Source organism: Lissotriton helveticus, chromosome 7, assembly GCF_964261635.1.
Source record: "Lissotriton helveticus chromosome 7, aLisHel1.1, whole genome shotgun sequence".
NCBI lineage: Eukaryota > Metazoa > Chordata > Amphibia > Caudata > Salamandridae > Lissotriton > Lissotriton helveticus.
The window spans coordinates 1,001,121,649-1,001,142,275 of record NC_136068.1 but is presented as its reverse complement, the minus strand read 5'-3'; the positions used below and the strand labels follow the sequence as shown (position 1 = coordinate 1,001,142,275).

Here is a 20,627-nt window from a genome sequence, read left to right as displayed (position 1 = left end):
TATTTTGCGATTGCACTTAAGGAATCGCAAATTCTGCGATTCCTTAATCGCAATGTATCAAAGAAATATTTATGCAAAAATGCCCATAAGGATTCGCAGATTACCACCAACTTCAAGTTGGTGGTAAGTTGCGAATTCTTTTAGGAAAAGCAATTTATTTAAATTCCAAAGGTGCCATATGACGCTCATACATGCCCTTGGGGCATGTATGTGCGCCATATGCCCACACATGTCATTTTCAGGGGTGCAGCAGGGTGTTCTTGTGACACCCCTGCACCCTTGAAAATATTTGCAATTTGCGATTAGCAAATTGCTAATCGCAAATATCCCCTTCATTCCTATGGGCCTCCTGGCCCATAGAAATGAATGGGAAAATTGCGATTAGCAATTTGCTAATCGCAATTTAGGAATGTTAAGGAATCGCTAATAAGAAGCGATTTCCTACATACATACCGTTTTGCGCTTTCTAAATAGCGATTCCTTAAAAAATCGCTATTTAGGAATCGCTAAACGGTATGATGATACATATGGCCCCAACTCAGTACTATTAGGCTGAGCCAAAATGAACTTTACAGCTCCTGTGATAGCAAGAGTTCTGGTTGGAATATTCACAAGGGTGAGAATCCCCAAGAATATTGTATCTGAAAATGGTAACAGCCACATGATGGCCAGCAAAAACACCACATTGGAAAAGATTGGGGTTTTCAACCTATTTAATTGCAAACCTGTTAAACTTATATAAAGATTAAACAAGGCACTAAAAGGCATGAGCAACATAACAATCTGCGAGGGGTGAATATGTTAAGCCTTATTATGCCCCTTGTTTCCTACACGGTGAATCTTCTATGTTTCATATTGCCAATCCAGTCAGTTTAAACTACTGGATATGTAAGTGCTTCTGGTGGTTATTTAATGCACAACTATGATATGGTTTGAACATGCTGATGTTGTGCTCTAAATCTCTTTTAGGAAGTAGACGTAGTGCTGTCAATGGACCTTTCAACATCTGGTCTTTACAAGTTGATGAAAAACATATAAAGAAGAAACTAAACTACTTCATTAATTGAAATTGCCCAAGGCAACTCCGCAGGTGTTGTCAACAGGCTGCAACCCACTACGGCCCTTCTGAATGGATGGTCCTACACCTTTTGGACGCTGAAACAAGGAAAGTGAACTCAGAGCTACTGCAGCTTCCTACTGCGCTGCAACAAATTGGTGTCAGATCACAACAAATTGCCTCTCAAATGGCCTTGTGGCACAGGGTGAGGACATTAAAACTGTGAAGTGTCATTTTGCTGGGTACTCTGAAAACCCTTGCTCTGTAGGTGGATAAATCACTCCATGAAGTCCTGAAGAGAAGAGTGAGTTAAAGGCATGAACCTCTCTGGAAAATTAGCATCTAAACAGCAGAGAGGTGCACGGTCTAATTAACTAGTTATCTCTCGCTGATACCACAGCTGAATGTTGGTATGTGCGTTACATTGACACTGAGGGTGACATGTCTGTAAAGTACAAGAATTACAGCATATTACATGAAGTGAAAATGTCATATATTCAAAATGTTAGACATAATGGTGAGTTACCTCTTTACCAATTTATTGTTGCAGGACGGTGGTTCGTATTTGAAAGCTGATATCATTGATCTCATGCCACCTCTGAATACCAAGTATTAATTCTGTAACCAGGAGGGATATTTTCCTCAAAGTAGAGGACACTAATTGTCTTAATTCATATAGATGGTGACTTCTGGAAGTATTCCCTAATGGATGGTGAAGGGGAAGTCACTTTCTTAATCAAGAACGAAACATTTGCAAGTAATTCCCTTTGGTCTCACACATGTTCCTGCCTTTATTGCCAATTTAGTTGAGTAGATCTTGGCTAGCATGAAATAATTCAGAATGACATGCGTAGGTGTGACTGTTGTATTCAGAATCACCTGGTAAAATTAACTAGTCACTTTAAGAACGTGCACATCCTTCCTTAAAATTAAGGAAGTGACACGCTTAGGGCCACTCGGGTCACCGCAGACCAACTCACAGCCTTCCGTACCAAATGAAGAGTCGGAGAGACAGTGAAGAACATACACCAATAACTGCTTATTTTTTATACACTCAGAGGGGAGCCCCGTCTGCACAATCTCTTGAGAGAGGTACAGAGGGAACTGAAGACCAGCGAGCATAGAGATACATCTTGTACATTTCAGGTCAGTTAAGAACACACCCACAGTGGAAGTTTTCAAGCAGATGCAGCTGGACACTAAAATACAAAAAAAGGTTTCTGCTCTCATATCTACACAACTCATCACAATCCAAGGACATTGCACCCTGAGCTGTGATCAAACTACCAGACAGGTAGGAAAGCTATGCCCTGGCACTAACAGTTCTTTATTGCAAAACGAAACTCAGCAAAGGGCATTTCTCAGAAATAGCAAAAGTTAGTTTTGGTCACCATGTAAAATGGAGTCAAGGAAGAAAATGATGCAGCGAATGCTAACTTATGCAGAGCATTGTGTAAGTATCAATTGGCCTAATCTAACAAAAACAGCCAACTCCACTATTAGTTTGAGAGACTGGCAGACAGAGGAGGTTCCTGGACCATTGAGCAGGTGTTGAGAAGATACAACCTCTTCAAACAAAGACCTAGTTCTTGGAGATGTAGCACATAACACAACCCATACTCTGATGAGGTTTTTCTTAAGAATCATTGTGCAAAAAAGCAACACAGGGTGCTCAATAGGACCCCATGACAACCAGAAGGCATTTACGTTTTTAAATGGGTTTAACCTCTTGGATGCTCATGACGAGCTCAGCTCGTCATGAGCGACGGCGCTCCGGTGCTCATGACGAGATGAGCTCATCATGACCTCGCCCGTTCCGTGGAACGCTCGCACGCTGGACCGATTCCCCTGCTGTGCTGAACGTTCCATTGGAATGGGCGCGGTCATGACGAGCTCAGCTCGTCATGAGCACCGGAGTGCCGTGGCTCATGACGAGCTGACCTCGTCATGAGCATGGGGGCGCTGTACGTGCCCCCCGCCCACCAGCACAGCAGGGGAATCCCGCCAGCTGCGAAGGGGTTAAGTATACAGGTCCTTTATTGACATCTTCTGCGTCCAAACAGTTGCACTTGATGATGTACGTAGACAGTGTAAGCTGAACTAAATAAAAAAAATGAGGAGCAACCAATAACATTAATCGTCAAAGATTGGTGCCCAGGAGAAAACATTGGTCACCTATTGAATGTGAGGGCTTCCCAAAAAAGTGTTCACTGGAGAAGTTTCAAGCGAACCTATTTGACAGTCATTTCTTTGCAAATCCCGCCAAGCGGTAGTGTAAGTGGTTAAGACGGTTTGAAGATAAATATCTAGAACTACAGAGATATGACATCGCATCAAGGAAAAAGAATCAAGGTTTTATGATTTCAGACAGTGCAGGTTCATGTGGAATGATCATGCCTGCCTACCCCGGCTCTGCACCAGGGAACTCTGTATCCACTTCTTGAGCTTGAGCTGATAGGCTCTCTAAAGGGTTCCTACAGTCACTAAATACACTCACCGTTCTGGCGTTCCAGCAGGTTTCCACAAATGACAGAGTGGCTGGTATGTCTTACTCTTTACACCATTCCAATTACTGTTTAGCCCAGCTGCCAATGCAACTGCACTGCAGAATATTTATAATCCTCTGCATGGTAACAAACTCTTTTGGGTGCATGAATTTACCCTAGGACCCAGTACAATGCCCTCCTCTATAATGCAGTCTGGGATTCAGGACCAAGGTTCCATTGGTTTATGAACCTGCACTCACTTTATAATTATAATCAAAAATTATTCAGGTACAGTACTCAATTACGACAAGAAAGAGTGATGCATCACAGTTATGAGTAGACTGAATGAGCGGGATGTGCTGCTGATGAACATTTAACATGCCTAATTTTGATCAAGCAACATACCTGAATGGGATATCACAGCTTTTAGTGAACCGGACCCATTATACCATGATGTTAGAGGGTGGCTTTAGAATTGTCACAGACATAGAACTAGACAGATCACATAACTCCCCAACTTGACAATAATAAAGATGGGCGTGCACTAGGAGACTGGCTGGCCTATTTAGGATTGATATATCCAATGGGCACTACAAACCAGGAGCAGGGAATATCCCTTGCACTCCTTTTACCATTATTTGGGAAATCAGAATGAACAAAATAATTTGCTGAACGCCTTACATGCAGCGTGATCCAGGTGGAGAATTATGCAAGATTGTTGGACTTGGCACTCTCTGTAGAGTGATCCACAATTTTTTCTTTTCACCACTTCTTTTTTCTGAATTTCGTTTGTATTGCCATTATGTCTCTATGCACTTTATCACTGCTAATCAGTGCTAAAGTGCTTATGTTCACTCCTCTAAACATGGTAAAATTGGCTTGCACCCAATTATCAAATTTTAATTTGTGTAAATGTCCCTATTAAGTTGTACAACATGGAAGCAGGGCCTGTAAATTAAATACTAATAGTAGGCCTGCAGCACTTATTGTGATACCCACTCAAGCAGCCTTTTAAACATTGTCTCACAATTGCCATAGCAGCCTGTGTGCACTGTTAACCTGCCAATTCGACTTAATTAAAATAAACCTCATGCAAGGCCGAAAAATCCCTTGATAATACATATAGCTCACCTCTAAGGTGGGCACGAAATAGCCCATAGGGCTGGGTGCATTGTATGTATAAAGTTGGGCATGTACTTTTAACTTTTACATGTCCTAGTAGTGAAAACATATGTTTTACTACTGTGATACCTACCTCTCCTATAGGATAGCATTTGCCTTATGACATGTAAATTAGTGATACTTTTGTTTGGGAACAGGTAGAGGTATCCTATTTGGTCATAAATCTGAAAATTTAACTTTTAGAAAGTTGATATTTTCCTCTCCTAGCCATTTAGTTCATGTAGCCTGTACCCTAAGTCACATGACTGTGATCAGTGTTGACATTTGCCTTTGTGTACTCCTCCTAGACAGAGACACAAAGGCAGCTAGGTGTTGGAAGGAGGATTACCACAATGTGTGGGGTGGAGCATTTCCTGGACCACTTACATTCAAAGGAGCTGATCCAGCACACTTACAAAGAACTTCATACTTTTGGGGACCAAGCCCCTTGGAACCTGGGCAGGTGAAAAACAATATTCCATAAAGATCTGTGGTGGAAAAACTCCAGAAGTTTCTTCCACTTCAAAGCTGGAACCAGGAATAACTCACTCTTCAGTACACTCCTGAACCTGTGGAAGCCTACAAAAGGACTACTTTGTACTCCAGAGGAGTGCCCTACAGCTTGTGGCCTGCCTTGTTTCTCAGAGGACTGCCCGCCTCTTTAAGGCCTATCTTGTTTTTCAGAGGACTGCCCTGCTGCTACCTAAGGACTGCCCTGCTGCTTGAGGTCTGCCTTGTTCTTCAGTGGGCTGCCCTACTACTTCAGGCTGTCCTTGCTGCATGAAGGAGAGTGGACAATCTCGTTGAACCCAGGACTACCAGAGTGACTCCAAGGGTCAGTAGTCTTACCTCCTGATCTGTGCTACAGAGACATCACAAGCTCTGGAAGCCTCTCTGCAGCTGTTCTGCTACAACTGGCCCTTTCACATTATTACTGTTAGAAGTGCTGCATATATATTTTACACATTGGCTATAAAACAAGTCTGACTGCTTATGCACCAAGTTACCAGAGAGTTAAGCACAGGTTAATTTGGGGGTTGCTTTTGTTTCACCCTGACAGAGATTGGAGTTGGTGCTTGAGTAAGGTTTCACCCCCTTAACCAGTAACCACATTTCCTACACTGGTGCTCAGTAGTGGGACCCAGTACTTTTGTGTGTGCAGTACCATGCAGTGATTAGCGCAACACTAAAATTCCATAGAAATAATTTGATACCAGATCGGACCTATTTTTAAATTTCCCTTAAGTTTTGAACTTGGCTATTTTTCTCTTTTTCAAATTTAAGTTTACCTCACCTCCTTTTTGCCACAATGGAAATGGAGCTGATAAAGGTGGGTGACTTTAGAAAGGCTGAGCTGCAGAGACTTTGTAAAGAGAGGGGGCTGAATGTGGGAAGGAAGGCCACAAAGGTGGAACTCCAGGTAGCCCTCCGTGCCTATGAGGAGGTCAAAAGGAAGCAGTCAACCCCAGAACAGCCAGAGGATCACAACATGGAGGAGGAGGAAGTGGACTTAGAGGAAGTGGTGGAGGTGGAGGAGGGACTGGTCCCAGTGCTTAAGCTGCAGTAGCCTAAGGAGGAGGAGGACAACTTGGTGGCAAAAATACAGCCACCTGCCAAGCCAGGGAGAAGTGTGTCTTTCCTAAGGTCTGTCTTCTGAGATGTTGGCGCCTTGTGGAAATATATTCTCCAGTGGGGGGAAAACCATTCTTACATTAGAGGTGGGGATCAAATGAGGTGCACTCCCATGAAAAGAATTTTACCTACAAAGTTTGGCCTGAACCCTGAGAAGTTTCACATCAGGTTCAGGGACAGCCAGAAACTGGCAAACAGCCAACCACTCAATTAAGGCACCGCATGGTTGGGTGATGGGAAGCAAGATTAGTGATTCTACTTAGTTGCACCGACACCTTATTGACAATAAGCTAACTTCCCCTACGGAGCTTGCAATGGAGGTGGATCCCTCAATTAGTACCAGAGTGCCTAAGAAGGTACTCAGCAGTGACCCCAGGAAGGGTAGTTTAGGTTCCCCCCGGCAGAGTAAGGGGAAGGTCCGAGATGATACAGACAAGTTCCAAAATAAGGTGGCGGGAAAGGGATCCCATGCACCTTCTGAGATGCAGGGAGAAAGTTGTTGTGGGTGGTGGCCCAGGACGCCTCTTTTCCAGCCCAGGTGCTTTGATGGTACTGAGTCAGGACACAAGCAGGGGGACTCTGTCCTAAGAACCTACACACTGATGGGATATCGAAGAGGGTGGCCAATATGGTCTTTTAGGTAAGCAGTGCCTAGAGGCAGGTCAAAGAACAAGCCTAGCCTCTTTTAGTTAGGAGGTGGACTCAGAAGGTAAACTCATAAATGACATCCCTGTCACTGCGCTGAGAGACACTAATGTCAGCCAGACTATGGTAGTGGAAAGGCTGGTTTCCCTAGAGCAGTACACCAGACAGGTGTATAGGGGTAACTCAGGCACAGTGGCAGGAATTTTTCAACCACATGATTCTTTTATCCCTGAATAGGGTAGGGAGGTGACCTAAAGAAGGGTTATAGTTAGCCCTCCACAGATGTCCACTGAATGCATTCTGGGAAATGAGAAGTCATTGGTGTTAGAAAAGCGGGGAGCGGTGGACAACCAGGGCACCCTGAAAGGTCAGTTTTATGATGCACACTCCAAAACAGAGGGTACAAAGTCTCAGATGGAGGAACATGGGCAGAAAAGTTCTCCCCTGGAAGTCCTGGCTTGCCATTTACTAGTTAAGCCACAGGATAAAGACCCTGGGCTGACAAGCCAGTCTCAGGATGTCATCCCTGGATTGGTGGGAGGGAGATTGGGAGTAGGGTGCCTATCGCCTGGGGGTTTTGTCCTCCACTCTGAGAAACCTTACATGTCAGAGACCCCTCAAGAGCAGTTAGGAAACGGCTTGCATGACCGAAGGCTGGAAGTGAGGCCTGCCTAAGGCCCTCACCTGGGAGTGGATGGCCTGGGGCCTGGATCTTTACACTTAAGTAGCCTTTTAAAACAAATCTCAGGAGTGCCATTGCAGACTGTGTGCAATTTTAAACTACAAATTTGGCCTGGCAAAATAAACCTCTTACCAGGGCAAAAACTCCTTTTATAATACATGTCACCCCTAAAGTAGCCCCTAAACTGCCCATAGGGCACAGTGCATCATATTTAAAAAGTTGAACATGTCATTTTAAGTTTTACATGTCCTGGGAGTATAAAACACCTTAGCTCCTTTTCAACTACTGTAAGGCCACCTCTACCATAGGATAACATTGGGTACCTTATTACATTTGGCAAGCAATAACTTTTATTTGTGAACATGTAGAAAGGTCACTAAATATGTCTAATTTCAAATCCTCTTTATTTGTTTAATTGTAAAGTTGCATTTTAAGTCACAATTCTGAAAATGCTATGTTTAGAAAGTTAGCATTTTCTTATCCTAATCATTTGGTGCCAGCAGTCTGTACACGTGGTCACATGACTGTTATTAGCATGTCCATTGGTCTTTGTGTATTCCTCCCAGACAGCAGTATAAAGGGGGGGGTGCTAGGTGTTGACAGGATGGACCATCCTGTCAGGATTTGAGGGAGGAGGTGTTCCCTGCCTTACTTTTATTTCAAAGGTTCTGTCCCGGTTCACACTAGCCTTTTATGACCCTAGACCCTTTGGTGTCTGAGCAAGGAGAATGGAAATTACAGAAACCATCTGCGGAGGGAGTTCTAAACATTCCATTTCAGAGCTGGCACCAGGTATAAAAATAGGACCCTTAGACCCATTCTTCAGTATACTCCTAGACCTGCGGAAGACTACAGTAGGACCTCATTGTATTCAGTGGACTGCCATGCTGCTTGAGGCATGCCTTGTTTCTCATGGACTGCCCAACTGCTTGAGGCCTACCTTGTTTCTCAGAGGATCACCCTGTTGCTTCCAGAGGAGTGCCCTGATTTTGGAGGTCTGCCTTGTTCTTCAGTGGACTACCCTGCTGCTTGAGGCCTGCATTGCTGCTTGAAGGACAGAGGGCCATCTCCTTGAACCTAGGACTACCAGAGTGACTCCAACTGTCAGTTGGTTGACCTGCTGTTCTGGGCTATTGGGAAATACCAAGCTTCGGAGGCATCCCTGCAACTGACTAGCTGAGATGCTGTAACTGGCCATGCCTGCACCAGAAACTGGAACTGTCTGGGCCTGCAACTGGACCTGCCTGAGCACTGCTGGCCTCTGCTGCATTGAAACCCTGGTACCCAAGATGTGCCTCCTTGGGTCCTAATCCCTTGGCTGGCATCAGTTGACCTCTTTTTGACAAATCCTGAAGTTTTGAGCTTTGTATGCCGGACTTGGAGAACGTAACTTTGTCGGAGGGACTAACCTGGTCCCTGTATCCAGCTCGCACTCCTTCGCACTCTTCCTACACCTGTCACTTTGTCACCACGTATCTAGATCAGATACCCACAGTTTTTTTCTCTTTCTGCTTCTTGGTCCTATTTTTACTTACACCTTTAAAATTGCATACCTCCGATGAGTCTTATTTTATTTACTAAATTGTACTCTATTTTTATTATTTATTGTGGAATATCGCTTGTGTTGTGTATTCACTTTATTACTGTTTGTGTGCTGTTTAAGTGCTTAACACATTACCTCTAAATTAGGCCTGACTGCATTTTGCTTTTGCGCCAGTCGGGTCAATCACAGGTTAAATTAGTAACTTTTTTGGTTCACCTGGCAAGGATCGTGGTTGTTGCTTAAGATGGGCTTTTGCCCCTCTCAAAACCCAAATTTCCAACAAAATGCACTCTGCTCAGAATTCCCTACGGATCACCATACAATGGGGTAATCCCAAAGATGGTGATCTCTACATGGCAACTGAAGGAAACATCATTAGTAAGCTGGTATTTAACTCTGTGCAAAATGAGATATCAAATTATTTTTAAAACAATAGGGGCACAGCACCTTCATCCAACTCAAATTTGGAAGTAAGGAAATTAGTGATATGTAGAGACTATTAAAACAGTGGTGGGAGTGAGACCAGCATTTTCCCAAGGCATAGACAAGCAAGAAGACAGTATGAGAAAACCAGGAAAAAGGTGACCGGAAGACCCCACCTTACATGAAGACCTGGTGCAACAAATGGTAAATCAGCTCAACTTATGGAGCAATTGTGATACATTGACTACCAGGCTTACCAGACCAGGGGGCATATTATCAAGTACTGCATTAAAATTATCCCTGGTTTAGCGTACCCTTAAAAATATTGATGTAAAAAATATAGTTGTACAAAATATTGATTTTTCTATATATAACATAAAATAATAAATATTAAATAGTTAAACACATACATAACAATTTATATATATATGTACTTTAAAACAATGAATAAACTTCTCATTTTAATTGAATTTATAATCTATTTTACAACCTGTTTTTGACTGATGAGCTGAAAATCGAGAAAATAAACTAAAAAATTGGAAAACTGTGGAACCTTTGTGAGTGCAAACTTAATCCCTCGCAGTGAGGGGGTGAGAAAGATAATTAAGGCTGGGCTCAGCCGAGGAGTTTTTGCACCGAATCTTTGGAGCGCCAGGGGTCTTGCAATCAGGAGCCATCTTGGAGCATATATATATATATATATATATATATATATATACACATATATATTTCACGCTTCTTCGCTGTCACACGAAAAAATGGGCTCCCTCTGAATTCCACAGTTTGATTTATTATAATCTTTTTAGCATGAAAGCAAAACGATCTACGCGTTTCGATGCTACAAGCATCTTGCTCACGATCAACTTCTCATATTTTTTTCAAAACATTTGAAGCAATCAAGGGTTTGATGTTACATCACTTCCTGTTTCTCAATGCTAGGCATTGTGGATATTGTGTTTTTTTATATAAAAAGAGTCTCTGGGTAGATTTGTACCGTTCATTTAACACAGAAAATAATAACCCCTTATTTTCAGTATTGAACCCTGTTCATGTCTTAAGGACAAGTGACATTTTTGTTTTTATTGTGTGATTTTTTACTCTTTGTTGGTGTCTTTAACCATCAAATTCCTTCATTTCATTTCTAATCCCTCTAGTGGGATTTGTCATCTTTATTATGTTCATTTGGTGGTGTTCTTTACTTTGCCGAATTTTCTCATGATTTTTGATTTTTGATTTACTGCTTTTCAGTTTCTACCCTTCTCATATATTCCGTTGTTTTTCAGAGATGAATGTATAACTCCTCCGATTGGTTGAGGCCATACGGACTTAAGGTTCTGAAATTTAGGATGTGGCGCTACTCCTTTTGCCTTAGAGCTTTTTCTCGGTCTCCTCCTCGAATATTCTTTGGTATTGTTTCTAGGCCAAAGAATTTTAGTTTCAGCCAATCTCCATTGTGTTGTTGCTCCATGTGTTTAGCCACCGCGTTTGCTCTGTCCTTATGTGTTGTTGCTCTTGCATGTTCCATTATGCGTTTTTTTAATTCACCTTTTGTGCTGCCCACATACATTAGAGATTATTTACAACAAGGGGTGGTGATGGACAGAGTCTCTGAATTAAGCAGAGTACTCTCACCCAGTCAAGAGATCAGGGCTAGATCCAACACCGTTTTTTAGCTCATTGCACCATCCCAGTTTCAGAACCTGGCTGTATGCAAATTAGTCTGTCCCTGGCCCAGTGCATCATGGGAACAGGGCAGACCAGACTACAAAAGCCAATTCTTACACTGGGAAGGAAACAAGCTTCCGGGGACCGGTTTCTGCCATTTCAGGCGTCTTCGGCCCGGCTTGCTTGAATCCTGATGGTGCAATGAGCAAGGGACTCACATCTGAGTATACCCTTCCACGCTTAGGGTGGACAAAATTATTTACAACAAGGGGTGGTGATGGACAGAGTCTCTGAATTAAGCAGAGTACTCTCACCCAGTCAAGAGATCAGGGCTAGATCCAACACCGTTTTTTAGCTCATTGCACCATCCCAGTTTCAGAACCTGGCTGTATGCAAATTAGTCTGTCCCTGGCCCAGTGCATCATGGGAACAGGGCAGACCAGACTACAAAAGCCAATTCTTACACTGGGAAGGAAACAAGCTTCCGGGGACCGGTTTCTGCCATTTCAGGCGTCTTCGGCCCGGCTTGCTTGAATCCTGATTGTGCAATGAGCAAGGGACTCACATCTGAGTATACCCTTCCACGCTTAGGGTGGACAAAATTATTTACAACAAGGGGTGGTGATGGACAGAGTCTCTGAATTAAGCAGAGTACTCTCACCCAGTCAAGAGATCAGGGCTAGATCCAACACCGTTTTTTAGCTCATTGCACCATCCCAGTTTCAGAACCTGGCTGTATGCAAATTAGTCTGTCCCTGGCCCAGTGCATCATGGGAACAGGGCAGACCAGACTACAAAAGCCAATTCTTACACTGGGAAGGAAACAAGCTTCCCAGCCCCCTTTTCTGAATCACATACATTAGAGGGCAGGGACACTCTATCCCGTAGACTGTGTACTCTGTTTTACAGGTGATTAGTTGGCGTATATCCCATTTTTTGTTGTTAGGCATTGCTACTTCCTTTGTTTGTTTTGCAATTTGGCACATTTTACATCCATAGCATTTTACGAAACCGTGGTTTTGAGCCAGTCCTTCTTCTTTTCTTATTTCATTTTGCAATGACTGTGGATCAATTGATCCTTCAAGTTTGGCGCTCTCCTGTAGGTTACGGTCGGATGTTTTCCAACTAGTTTCCCCACTGTTTCATCTAGATGTAGAATCTTCCAGTTTTTTCTCAGGATATGTACCAGCTCCCTACTGTTTTCGGAATAGTCTGTAATGAGCCTGATTGGTTCCTGTTCAATTTTGTCCTTGTCCTCAATTGAACGTTTTAGGCACTCCGTTCTGGGTTTCTCATTTGCCCTTTTCCAACATTTCTCAACATTGCCCTGGTTATATTTGCGGTTTTTGAACCTCCTTTTTGTTATGATGCTGTGTTTTTGCCATTCAGTTTCTTCACTGCATATCCTTCTGATGCGGAGAAACTCTCCGTATGGAATACTTGAGATCAGTGGTGCTTGGTGGAAACTTGTTGCTTCCAGTGTTGCATTAGTTGCCGTGGATTTTCTGTGCAGGGTGGTTTGGATGTGGTTGTCCTTGATGTAAATACGTGTGTCGAGGAACGTTACTTCTTTGTTGTTAATTTCATATGTGAAATTCATCCCTGTCATGCTGCCATTGATGATTTTATAGTAGTCTTCAAATTCCTCTGGGGTTCCATCCCAAATGATCAAAAGGTCATCTATGAACCTTATCCAGCAGATGATTTTACCAGTAAATTGGTCATTCTCTGATGCCCAAGCAATTTCCTTTTCCCAGTAGCCCATTGTGAGGCATGCATAATTTGGGCTGAAGGAAAAACTCATTGCGGTTCCATTGCTTTGCCGATATAGCTCCTCTCCGAATAGGAAGATATTTTGTGACAAGCACAGTTCAATCATATCCTGTAACATTTGGTTGTGGTTTTTATATTTGATGTTTCTGTCTTGCAAAAAGTAGTTGCATGCTTTCATCCCAATGTCATTATGTATATTCGTATACAAAGATACGACATCCATTGATACCAGTTGGTAGTTTTCATGCCATGGGGTATTTTCCAGTCTCCTCAATAGATCGTTAGTGTCCTGAATATATGAGTGAAGATATATATATATATATATATATATATATATATTTATAAATATATATATATATACACAAAACCTCCTCGAGAACCAAGAAGAAGAGGCCACTCAGGGGAAACAGCGAAGACAGCTTTAATCAGCAGGTAAACCCATCTACTCAGGGCGAATGCATTTCGGCGTTGTGTGTTGCCTTCATTCGCGCCAGATGGTTCAAGCAGGAAATGGGTCAATCAGAGGTTTTAAATACCTAGTGCCCCTCCTGCTAAGTGTCAGTAAGCTCCGCCCCCCGGATTTGAATGTTCACAAAGTCCGAGTTAATACACGTAGGACGCCCAATGCCACATCACTACAAGTCCCAGCATACATTGCATTGGCTTGGTCGGACCTCAGGGGTAGTTGAAAAACCAATAAGGCAGTATACTGTCACTAAGGGCAAATTAAAGGCCTCCTCTGCTCCCCAAAACCACACCAACCTCCTTGTCCTGTAGTAACAATTGGCAGGGGCAAGATCGGAAATCCAGCTTGCCCGATGTGGCGTGACAATCACCCAGCACTGCTTTTTCCTATGTCCAGGTCAGGAGGTGGGCCCGAGCATCCCAGAATCCTGGGTCGAGAGAATGCCTCCAGGGCGGATGGCAGTATCCCGGGGCCAACTTTGAAGTGCGGGGGCCTCTTCATGCGCGAATCTGGCAGTCGCGCTATTTGTATACACAAAACCTCCTCGAGAACCAAGAAGAGGAGGCCACTTAGGGGAAACAGCGGAGACAGCTTTAATCAGCAGGTATACCAATCTTTCAGGGTGAATGCATTTCGGCGTTGTGTGTTGCCTTCATCAATATATATATATTTATTTATATATTTAAAGCCCAATTAGATCAATTTCGACGTTGGCGCTCCCCAATGTAGCACGGTGCGTGTCTATTCGGCAGGATCCAGCTGATATATATACACAAAGTTTAGTCACTAGGACTGAAATAAGAACACACTCACTCTGTTCACGTGAACAAGCCTTTGGAAGAGGTAAAACGCATTGGGACTGGCAAGAAAATAAAGCCGCTGTAAGCTTTTGGAAAACACACAAGTGAGTGCGTTCTTATTTTAGTCCTAGTGGCTAAACTTTGTGTATATATATATATTTATCCAGCACCAAACAATCCTTTAGATCTCAAGGAAAAACGCCGAGCCCCAGTTTTCTTGAAGCAAAGCTTTATTCACAAAGCTGTGGCAAACAATCCCGACGCGTTTCGGAACACTCAGGTCCCTTGGTCACGGGTCAGCAGTTGTTTGTGATCATCACATGATATAGTGCACAAATCAAAACTAAACATAAACAAAGGACTACGTGGTTGCCCTTAAAATTCAGCCAACAGAATCGTCATTTTGTAATAGGTTAAATTCATTCATATTGTAATCGAATTGCATAATTCAACTGTTTTAAAGTGCATTTCGACGCTGGAATACAAATTTGAATTGTGCAAATTAAATTAAATTGCATCACATTGATTCATCTCATAGTGGTCTATAACCAGCAGTCAATTAGTGTCTATTGCAATTCCGCCCAAGTGGGCTTTCAGTTTAGAAAAACAGATGCGACAATTCTGCCCAAGTGGGCAATGATTACGCGATTTCATTCATACTACAAAGGCTTAATGCAGGATTTCTTCATAACAGGGCATAGACTCCGTCTCCTATAAAATAAATTAAATGTGCATATCAATAAAAGGCATCATATCCAAATATAAAAACAAGTTACAACAACATACTGTTAGGGGCAACACTGCGACATTCATTATTTGAAAATCATTAAATCCAGACAACCATGCATTTGGGGAAGACAAAATTGTCCATCTCAGCCGAGATGGACTGATAATTCCTCATCTTTATTGATCCCTCCTGGCTGCATAGTCTCGTATTTGATTATCATTCGAGACTCTAGTCTACGCAAATCTTGGAGTCTGTTCCCACCTCGTTCAGAAGCAAGAATTCTTTCCAGAGCACAATATCTCAAAAGATTAGCATCTTTTTATGATGTTCTTTAAAATGGCGAGCAATTGGGTACTGTTTATCCTCGTTTGTAATTGCCCGCATGTGTTCCAAGATGCGTAGCTTAACGGGGTTCATGGTACTTCCAATGTAAACCAATTGGCAGGGACAGATCAATGCATATACACAGAAATCCGATTTACAATTAAGATGTTTAGTAATGGTAAATGGTTTCTTGTTGGGTGATAATCTAATCTGTTTGCAGTTTGGACTGTTCCTACAGGCCTTGCAGGAGGAACATCTAAAGAATCCCTGAATAGTGGATTTGCTTTTTAGCTCTGTAGGTAAACTGCTCTTGCATAGCATGTCTTTAAGGGCTGGACAGAGTCTGAAAGTGACGCTTGGGTAGCTTTGAATATGTTTTTCCACTGTCTCATCGGTACCTAAAACATGCCAAAATGTATTCAGACACTTCTTAACCTCCTTTGCCTGGTTACTGTAGGTGGTGATAAATCTGTCTCTTCCACTATCTCTTTCTCAACAAGGAGGTCACTCCTTTTAATTTTCTTATCTTTCTCATGGGCTTTTTTGATGACTTTCTCTGAATAGCCTCGTTCTTTAAATCTGGTCTGCATGATACTGACTTCCTCTGCAAAACTAGCATCCGAACCACAGTTGTGTCTGGCCCTTAATAGTTCGCCATAGGGTATGCTATTAATCAATTTAGGGGGTGGCAGCTGGTAGCACATAAAATGCTGTGCCCTGCAGTAGTTTTGCGAAAAAGTTCGCTTTCCAAAGGATTTTCTTTAGTTTTAACAATTACATCCAAAAATTCTATACACTTTGTATACATGGTGCATGTGAAAGTGAGATTCAAGTTATTGTTATTCAAACTATCCACAAATGCTGTCGCTTCAGTACAGTCACCCCTCCAGATGCAAAAGATGTCATCGATATATCTTGCCCAGTGGACCACATGCTGGGTAAAGTCACTGATGTTTTTGGCCACCTGTTCCTCCCACCAGCCCAGGTATAGACCTGCGTAACTGGGGGCGAAGCAGGTCCCCATCGCGGTCCCCCGGGCCTGACAGTATATCGTGTGATCAAAGATGAAAAAGTTATTTTTCAAGCACAAAGAAATCATATTCAATAACATTTCAGTGTGCAAAAGAAAACATATCGGTCTGTCTTTTAGGTAGTACCTACAGGCTTCCAAACCTAACTCGTGCGGTATGCACGTGTATAGACTGTTGACATCAAGGGTCAACAGTAACATGTCCTGCTCCCAATGTATCTCATTGATTAATCTTATAAAGTGTTGTGTGTCCTTCCCATAAGAAGGCAATTTTTCAACATATGGTCTGAGGAAATGGTCTATGGATTTCGAGGTATTCTCAAACAAACTGCCCATTGATGACACTATAGGGCGTCCTGGGGGTACTTCTGTGTTTTTATGTACCTTAGGTAACAGATAAAGTGATGCCAGTTTGGGATATTTACAATACAGGAATTTGTGTTCCTCTTTAGAAATCAAATTATCTCTTTTCCATTTATCAACCCTTTTTTCTATAAGCATCATTACATTTTTCATAGCTAGATCTGTCACGATGAGTGTAACTTTCTGTATCACTTAATTGTTTTTTACCTTCATCCAAATACATTGTAAGAGGCCACACTACAACATTTCCACCTTTATCGGCTTTTTTAATTACAATAGATTTGTTCTTTTGTAACTCTTTTAGTGCAGTTTCTTGTTTCTTAGTTAGATTGCTGACAAATTTACTCTTATTGTTTGAGAGTTTTTTAAACTCTTTCAAAAAGAGGAGTTTTGAAAGAGTTTAAAAAACTCTCAAACAATAAGAGTAAATTTGTCAGCAATCTAACTAAGAAACAAGAAAGGTCGATAGAAGAATAAATGTATAAATAAGTGTCTAAATGGATGTTTTTTTTGTAAAAATGATTGTATAACTGACTTATTAAGTGTATCTTAGTGAATACATGTATTAGCGAGTAATGTTTAAATCAGTAAATATCTGTATCAGTGTCTCACTTTGTGTATAAGTGGCTGCATGGGTTGGTGACTAGCTACATGAGTGTCGATATGGGTTATTAGTTGGTTTTTAGAGTATCAGTAAGAGTGTCTGTATGGTTTGGTGGGGGTATTACTTACCGCATAGATGCATGAATGGGTGACTCACTGTTTGTATGTGTTTTGAAGACAGCATGTGTACAGGACTGTATGGGTGGATGAGTGTGTGTATGGGTGTGTGAGTGAAACCTATGTTTTTTTCAGTGAATTTCAAAGGTTTTGTAAATGATAATTTTTAAATGTATTAATTGTTATATTTTTTTAATACTGATTTACTACATTATTTTAAATTATTTATTTTTAGATATTTTATTTTTTAAATTACATTACATATTTTTATATGAATTGAAAAATAAATGTTTTTAAAAATATTGAAATTGTAATATTTTTCTTTTCTTTTTTATATTTTTTTAATTTATATATATTTTATATGGCAGGCAATGATATCCTATGGAAGAAAATTCAAGTTACTGGTAAGTACAGTTAAATTTACTTTTCAGGAACATTAGTGAGCTGAAAGATGCAGCACTGAGGCCTCTCCTGAAAACAGGTGAGTAAATCGGAATTCGTAGTACGGCTGATTTTTGAGGAATTTTTTAAAGTTCCAAAACTCCGCACTTAGAAAAATTTCCAAGTAAAACATGTCAATGTTAGCCTCTGAAAGGAAATTCAAGTTACTGTAACTACGATCAGAATTACTTTTCAGGATCAATAGTGGGCTAAGAGATGCAGCACTAAGGTCTCTCCTGATAACAGGTGAGTAAATCAGAATTCGTAGTTCGGCTGATTTTAGAGGAATTTTTTAAGTTCCAAAACTCCACACTTATAAAAATTTCCAAGTGAAACCTGTCAATGTTAGCCTATGGAAAGAAATTCAAGTTACTGTAACTATGGTTAGAATTACTTTTCAGGATCAGTAGTGCTCTCAAAGATGCAGTACTGACGTCTCTTCTGTTAACAGGTGAGTAAATTGCAATTCGTAGTTCGGCTGATTTTACAGGAATATTTTGCTCAATAGTGAAGGAAGGTGGCGGGGCCTGAGGTAACATGTGTGCAAACACACCCTGTATCGCGTTTTAGGTTGGGGAATTAATTCCTCTTCATTCCTGAGGTCCCCCGTGAGCCAACTAGCCCACCAGGTACCTCCAGTATGCGCCAGGGAGCTGCGTTGCAGACAGGTGTTCAGAGGGCACGCCCCCTTTTTACAACACTCTGCAACGCAGCTCCGTGGTGCTTACTGGAGGTACCTGTTTGACTAGTTGGCCCCTAGGGGACCTCTGGATTGAAGAAAAATTAATTCCCCAACTTAAAACGCGCCACAGAACATGTTTGCACACATATCACCCCTAGCCCCGCCCCCTACCTTCACCACTGTGCAAACACGCCCCTTACCATGTTCTAAGTTGGGGGATTAGGTCCCCTTGTATACTGGGGGTCCATGGAGGCCAACTAGCCCACTAGGAACCTCCAGTATGCGCCAGGGGGCTGCGTTGCAGAGACGTTTAAAGAGGCCACACCCCTTTTTACACCTCTCTGCAACGCAGCCCCCTGGCACTTTTTCAGAGGGGGAACTAATTTCCCTTGCATACTGGGAGTCCCTGGGGGCCAACTAGCCCACCAGGAACCTCCAGTATGCACCAGGGGGCTGCGTTGCAGAGAGGTGTCATGAGGCCACGCCCCTTTTTACACCTCTCTGCAACGCAGCCCCCTGGCGCTTTTTCAAAAGGGGAACTAACTCCCCTTGCATACTGGGAGTCCCTGGGGGCCAACTAGCCCACCAGGAACCTCCAGTATGCGCCAGGGAGCTGCATTGCAGAGACGTGTAAAGAGGCCACACCCCTTTTTACACCTCTCTTCAACACAGCCCCCTGGTGCTTTTTCAGAGGGGGAACTAATTTCCCTTGCATACTGGGAGTCCCTGGGGGCCAACTAGCTCACCAGGAACCTCCAGTATGCGCCAGGGGGCTGCGTTGCAGAGAGGTGTAATAAGGCCATGTCCCTCTCTGCAACGCAGCCCCCTGGTGCTTTTTCAGAAGGGGAACTAATTCCCCTTGCATACTGGGGGTCCATGGGGGCAACTAGCCCACCAGCAACGTACAGTATGCGCAAGGGGGCTCCGTTGCAGGGAGGTGTAAAAAAGGGCGTGGCCTCTTTACACGTCTCTGCAAGGGAGCCGCCTGGCCCATACTGGAGGCTCCTGGTGGGCTAGTTGGCCCCTAGGGACCCTCAGTATGCGAGGGGAATTACTTCCCCCTCTGCAAATGCGCGTTTGCAGAGAGGTGCAGGGAGGGGGCGTGGCCTCCTCCCGATCCAGTTTTTTTTTCTTTTTTTTACTTTTAAGAAGGGGGGCTGTGTAGCCACCCTTCTTTTTCTTTTTTTTGGGCCCTGGGGACCCCATTCCCCAGGGCCTGCCCCCAATTTGTTTTTAAAAATCGGAAAGGGGGCCGCTTGACCCCCCTCCCGTGTCCAATTCCGGCCCCGGGGACCCCATCCCCGGGGGCATGGCCAACTTTATTTTATTTTTATTTTTTGGAGGGGGGCTGCATAGCCCCCCTCCTTTGCCCCCTTAAGGCCCCGGGGACCCCATCCCCCGGGGCGGGCCTTTTATTTATTTTTATTTTTTTCTGGGGAGGGGGGCCACGTGGCCCCCCTCCCAGGCCACTTACGGCCCCGGGGACCTCATCCCCGGGATCTAGCCTTCCTTGTTGGGGGCCGTGGGGGGTCCCCAAGCTCCCCACGGTCCGTGGCGGCTCCCCGCATCCTTCAGGAGCAGGCATTGCTTTTCTGCATGGGCAGCAGCTAACATGCTGCTCCCCATACAGAAAAGCAACTCTCTTTCAAAAATCAAAGCAGTTTGCTGTGGTAGGGTGGGAGTCGCGAGGCTCCCACCCTGCCACAGCAAACAGCAGTGTCCCAGGGGTAGGCACTGCAGGAGCTGGCCCTGGGGGGGTGGCGGTCCCCAGGGCCATCGAGGGCTCCAGGAGGGGGGCCACGTGGCCCCCTCCCAACATCTAAGAAGCCCAGGGGGCTGGTGGTCCCCGGGGCTGGGCGGTCCGTGAGCCCCCCACATACTTAAAAAAGAAGCCCCAGGGGGTGGCAGTCCCCGGGGCTGCGGGGGGCTGTGAGCCCCTCACATACTTGGAAATAAAGCCCCGGGGGTGGCGGTCCCCAGTGCTCGGGGGGCCTTAGAGGCCCCCCA

At 43.5% G+C, this 20,627-nt stretch overlaps 1 long non-coding RNA gene across 1 annotated transcript in view; it reads right to left on the bottom strand.

Moving 5' to 3' along the window:
* Positions 1–14,585: 14,585 nt before the first annotated feature.
* The window catches only part of LOC144767178 (uncharacterized), a 130,300-nt gene continuing 124,258 nt past the window's right edge, over positions 14,586–20,627 (bottom strand). The window contains exon 3 of the long non-coding RNA XR_013598091.1: positions 14,586–15,044. This is a non-coding gene — a long non-coding RNA (uncharacterized LOC144767178). The remainder of the gene's footprint in view (positions 15,045–20,627) is intronic.